Source organism: Lithobates pipiens, unplaced genomic scaffold, assembly GCF_037356315.1.
Source record: "Lithobates pipiens isolate NorthernLeopardFrog02 unplaced genomic scaffold, aLitPip1_a1.2 Scaffold_16, whole genome shotgun sequence".
NCBI classification, from domain to species: Eukaryota; Metazoa; Chordata; class Amphibia; order Anura; family Ranidae; genus Lithobates; species Lithobates pipiens.
In genome coordinates this window covers 307,594,928-307,600,927 of record NW_027507748.1, presented here as the reverse complement: position 1 = coordinate 307,600,927, position 6,000 = coordinate 307,594,928, and the positions used below count along the sequence as shown (strand labels likewise).

The 6,000-nt window shown below is 43.8% G+C and overlaps 1 protein-coding gene across 2 annotated transcripts in view; it reads left to right on the top strand.

Moving 5' to 3' along the window:
* The first annotated feature begins 3,026 nt into the window (after window positions 1–3,026).
* DENND2C (DENN domain containing 2C) overlaps window positions 3,027–6,000 on the top strand; it is a 61,326-nt gene continuing 58,352 nt past the window's right edge. For both annotated transcript variants that reach the window (XM_077481593.1, XM_077481592.1), the window contains exon 1: window positions 3,027–3,259. The gene's annotated coding sequence lies outside the window, so the exon portion shown is untranslated. The remainder of the gene's footprint in view (window positions 3,260–6,000) is intronic.

The following is a 6,000-nucleotide window of genomic DNA, read 5'->3' as shown; positions in this document are numbered from 1 at the left end:
CCAGATTTATGGGATGCTTGTGTCCCCTACTGTTTAATCTGAAAGAGTGATGTCGCCAGCACACCAAGATCTCCAAAATGCGTCCAAAGCTTTAATCAGCGATCACATCGTTACAGCAGATAGCAACTTTTCAGAGACATGCAGGACCCCTTCATCAGGCATGTGACTGACGATTACCGTGTAATCTGGCATGACTCACCAGCTGCTACGTCACTATAGCTCCGAATGGACACAGTGGTATTGGAGGGCGAAGATCCTTCAGCTGGTGAAGCTCTTCAAGAGAGCGAGGATCAAAGTCACCAACATTAGGACCAGTGAGTATTATTCCTCATCTTTTACCAGGTACCTTTTTTTTTTCTTTTTTTTAAAAGCTTCTTGGTTACATTATATCCTTGACCACCCACAGAGGTCTATTCAGCTTTCTTGCTCTTGTGCAATACTGTGCATGAGGTGGGGGAATCTCTGTAAACAAAGCTGGAGTGCTGTGGATGTTGTAGCTTCTGATCTCAGGTCTGTAATTCTAATAAAGCTGGCTCGAATTTTGGACGATTAAATTGGCAAACATTCAAGCATGGGTGGCCTTATCGGAACAACCCGGATTGACAAAAGTTGATTTTTCAATTGACTTTTGCTTAACCACTTGCTTACTGGGCACTTAAACCCCCCTTCTGCCCAGACCAATTTTCACCTTTCAGCGCTGATGCACTTTGAATGACAATTACGCGTTTTTTCCCACAAATAGAGCTTTCTTTTGGTGGTATTTAATTACAACTGGGAGTTTTATTTTCTGCTAAACAAACAAAAAAAGATGCAAAAAAAAATAAAAAATCATGTTTAATAGTTTGTTATAAAATTTTGCAAACAGGTAATTTTTCTCCTTCATTGAAATGCGCTGATGAGGTGGCACTGGTGGGCACTGATAGGCAGCGCTGGTGGGCACTGATAGGCAGCACTGGTGGGCACCAATAGGCACAGTTAAGGCGGCACTAATAGGCACAGATAAGGTGGCACAGATAGGCACAAATAAGGCAGTACTGATGGGCACAGATAAGGCGGCACTGATGGGCAAAGATGGGCACAGATAAGATGGCACTGATGGGTGGCACGGATGGGTGGTACAGATGGGCACTGATAGGTACCACTGATAGATGGGACTGATGGGCACTGATAGGTGGCACTGATAGGTGGCTCTGATAGGTGGTACTGCTGGGCACTGATGGGCATCACTGATGGGCACTGGTACATGACACTGATGGGCACGGATATGTGGCACTGAGGTGCAGCACTGTGTGTGCGAGGCAGATTGTGGGCACTGATAGGTGGCACTGTGGGCACTGATGGGTGGCACTGTGGGCACTGATGGGTGGTACTATGGGCACTGATGGGTGGCACTTTTTGCCATATTTTAGATGGCACTGGCAGGGGGAAGGTGGGCACTGGTGAGCTGGTGATCGGCTTTTTTTTTCTCCTAATAGCCGATTACCGGCTCTGTTGTGATCACATGATCAGCTGTCATTGGCTGACAGCTGATCACGTGGTAAGGGGTCGAGATCGACCCCTTGCTCCGATCTGTGATCAGGCGAGTCTCATAGACTCGCTGATCACAGAGCGCTCCGCGCGCACCCCTCGGGGGGCGCGCAGGCCGCTCGTGCACGGGACGACGTCAATAGACGTCGTCCCGGCAAAGCAGGTCCGCGCTGTAGCCGTCATTCGGCTATAGTGCGGATCTCAAGAAGTTAAGGAGCGGGTTGGAAAATAGTGGACCAAACAGTGGCTACATCCAATCATGCTCAGGTATTCTGACACAGTTGACAGCTGTCAGAATACAATAGCCCCCAGAGAAGGTTTCTTAGGCTGGGTTCACACTATCTTCACATGCGGCTCACAGCAGGGGCCCGGTGCATCTCTGCTCACCATTTCAGGTCTTTTTTTTGGCTGAATTCGGGCCTGGAACGGACCAAAAAAAGCACAGAAGTCCTGTGCAAATTTGCACGGGAGCCGCAGCGGAGATATATGAACCGGCTCCATAGAGAGCTGGTCAATCTCCTGCTATTGCGAATTGGATGCTGTAAACCCTGCTTAACATTAATGGGGGGATCCTTTAGCTTTCTCTTAGCTCTGTCTATAACAGTTCTCTTATGCCCCGTACACACGATCGGAATTTTGGTCGGAAAAAGCTCTGATGGTTTTCCTGATGGAATTCCGACAGGATTTTGCTCAAGCTGTCTTGCATACACACGGTCACACCAAACTCCAACCGTCAAGAACGCTGTAACATACAACACGTATGACGGGACTAGAAAAAAGGAAGTTCAATAGCCAGTAGCTTCTGTCTCGTAGTTGAATCTGAGCATGCGTGACTTTTTTGCGCGTCGGAATTGCATACAGACAATCGGAATTTCCGATAGAAAGTTTTTCCGTGTGAAAAATTGAGAACATACTCTCACATTTTTTGCTGGCAGGAATTCGGCCAGCTAAATTCCGATGGAGCATACACACGGTAGCATTTTCCGATGAAAAGCTCTCATCGGTCTTTTGCTGGCCAAAATTCAGATCGTGTGTATGTGGCATCAGACATCTCAACTTCATCCTGTGCCTCTATTTGTGTATGGCTATCTTTACAGTGAGCGTTGGAGAGGGCCTTTGCACACTTTTCATAGGTAAATTGAGTTCCACTTCGATTGTATGCAATGGTATGGAAAGACTGTTCACATGTAAACTCCAAAGACTAAAAAAAGGATTCACTCAGCAATTTAGCATAGTAATATTCCTGTCGTGTCACCCAGTTCTCCATTGTGATGCACAATCACTCACTTTAAGTGGAAAGTGCAATAAGCGTCTAATTTTAGAGGTCGGCATTGGGTCATCAGTTTATTCCAATCACATGTATCAAGGCTTTACAGCTTTTCACATGGAGGAGGAGTAGATGACAAACAGAAAGTCACACTTGAAGCCTTCCTCTCCCTTACAGCAGCCCATGTACCATATGTCTCCACCCCACACATTTCACAACATGCCCCTGCACATCCACACTCCACTCCTGAATAATGAGCCAGCTAAAGGGATTGTTCTCACTGAGCTGTTTACACTGCTGTGAAACCATGTATCATCACAGGACATTCCTCTCCTCTGCTGGAGCTCAATGAGCAATCATACTGGATCCAGCACAGGCTGAACACTGCCAGAGGAGAGCAGCGTGGATTTACAGCCTTCACCAACCTGGATTGTCTTCCTGGGAAACTACTCAAGCTATTTTACAGTAAGTGCTCCGTTCTCTACTATTTGATGCCATTGTGACCGCAATACAAATTTATAAGTCTTTGTCGTGAGAACATTCATTAACCTTGCAGCACAGAATTAGGAGTGTGCAACTGTGTGTGTTCCTAGTTCTCAGACCCGTTGTCAATTAGAAAACAATGTCAGAGTTATCGCCAAGTTAACGGACGCATATCAACGCTGAGCAATTTGACGTCTAAGCTGAAAAAACTGGTCACAAAAGGGTTAATATTCTCTTTGTTTATAAATAAAAGTGAAGAAAAAAAAAAAGTTATATTCTCAGGAAGGGCTGACTGCATCAATGAGAAAATGTCACTTGTCCCCTGCTGAGTGCACATGGGCTCTCTCAGGTTTTGTTAGCATAATTGTAGGGTTGTTGTTCAATAGCGGATTGAAACACACAAACAGGACTTTTCAAATGCAGAGCAGGCGGATGGCACTTGTAATCGCATTGTTCCAGGGATTGCTATGTGGGGCTCGGAGAGTTAAATTAAAGGACCACTATAGCAAAAAATATTGGGGCAATTTAACAAAGCATTTGTGGCACGATTCCAGCGGTGTGTATGTGGTCAGAAGCCTTGTGCCAAATTAATGAAAACCCTGTAACGTTTTCATTGCTAGTACTGACTAATCACATTCAAGGAGTTCTTCGTAATACTTATACTGTATGGCACTAATGTTGTGGAAAATTCATAAAGAAATAATGCCATATCAGTAATAACAAATGCGGCTTCTTTTATATTGGAGTAAATTTTGTTGCAGTACTGTCCGGATTTTTTACAGTCATTTGCACCTTCACCTTGCCACACATGCTACAATCGGATTATCCTTTATATATCTTTTATCCTTAGATAACCACTAAGGCTGGATTCACACCTATGCATTTTTAGTGCATTTTGCAGATTTGCACTACAGTCCATTTATCATGGTTTCCTATGGAACCCATGCTATAGTGCAAATGCAAAAAAGCACTAAAAATACATAGGTGTGAATCTAGCCTAAAACGAGTGGCGCTTTAGCGCTAATGTGGCTCCTAAACTAGAGAATTCAAAATCTTGTGCAGCTGTGCATAGTAGCTAATCGGCTTCTAACTTCAGCTTGTTCAATTAAGTTTTGACAAAAAAAAAAATCCTGAAAGCTGACGTGTTTCTATATAGAGCTGCAGCAGGTTTTGCGCTCTTTAGTAAATCAACCCCATGGTCTACCTTCACTGTTTTGGTAGGGCTCATTTACATTTTCTTTGGCTTCAACACACATTAAAGTGCCTACCGCTTCAACATGCTTTTATAATGAGCTTTTGATGCTTTGGCGGTGCTTCGATGAAGCTTTGGTGATGCTTCTGTGATGCTCTTTTGAAACTTGGCAGATGCCCTGTCTGTGTGGATATCTCATACCTGCAATTTCTCCAAAACAAAGGGAAGCTAAAGCTGAATTAAGGTCTCTCAAAAGCCGCAGGCGCTTCAAGTGAGCTTTGTCATAGACTTCTATGGAGGCTTTGAAGATGCCTTGAAGCACCACTAAAGCGACATGGGGTATGATTTTTGAAGAAAAGCAAGCGCAGGGTGTAAACAGAACTGTAAGCTAACCATTTTATTTAGTGACAGGGGCTTTGACTGGCATTCAGAGAGCTTTACCAAAGCCTGTCTGAAGCCATGTTTTAAAGCAAATGTAAACTATCCCTAAGCGTCACCATAAATATTACAATCTGTCCATATATTCTTTGTACAACAAACTTTACATTTACAAAAACAATGTATATCATCTATCCAATCAATTTATAGCCAATTAGGCAAGTCATTGCACTAGATAGTACTCAAGCATTTGCATAGGGAGTATTTCCCCAAGTGTGCCACTTCGGATTTGGGGAAATATGCCATACACGCATGCATGGGTAATTGCTAATGCAGAAGCAATCTCCATTTACATGCGTATGGCAGGTATTCACTTGTATCGGCTGCACCTAGGCCAGGAGAGCTTGAGGACAAAGGCTATAATAAGTGGCCATGTGCAAGAGGCCTAGAGCCTGCCATTTTGGATTCTTCCTTCTTGATGTGAAGGCTATACTGTCAGGGCTCATTTACACTTGCTTCATCTTCAACACACATTAACGGCTAGTTTACACTTGCTTCAAAACGAGGCTTTGGACAGGCTTTGTTAGGCTTACTTTACATTTGCTTCGGCTTCAATACACATTAAAGTACCTACCACTTCAACATGCTTTTTTGATGTGTTTGTGAAGCTTTGGTGATGATTCCGTGAAGCTCTTTTGAAGCTTGGCAGAAGCCCTGTGCGTGTGTGGATATCTCATGCCTGCAATTTCTCCATTAAGGAAGGGAAGCTAAAGCTGAATTAAAGCCTCTCAAAAGCTGCAGGTGCTTCAAGCGAGCTTTGTCATAGAGTTCTATGGAGCTTTGAAGACGCTTTGAAGCCCCACTAAAGCAACATCATTTTTAAGCAAAGCAAACGCATGGTGTAAACAGGACTGTAAGCTAACCATTTTATTTAGTAAAAGGAGCTTTGACTGGCATTCAGAGAACTTTAACAAAGCATGTCCAAAGCCATGTTTTGAAGTGTAAACTAGCCCTTTAAGCTCTCTGATTGCTAGTCAAAGCTCCTGTCACTAAATAAAATGGTTCGCTTACAGTGCTGTTTACACCTTGCTTTTGCTTTTGGCTTTGTTTCAAAAGTTATACCCCATGTAGGTTTAGTTGTGCTTCAAAGCCT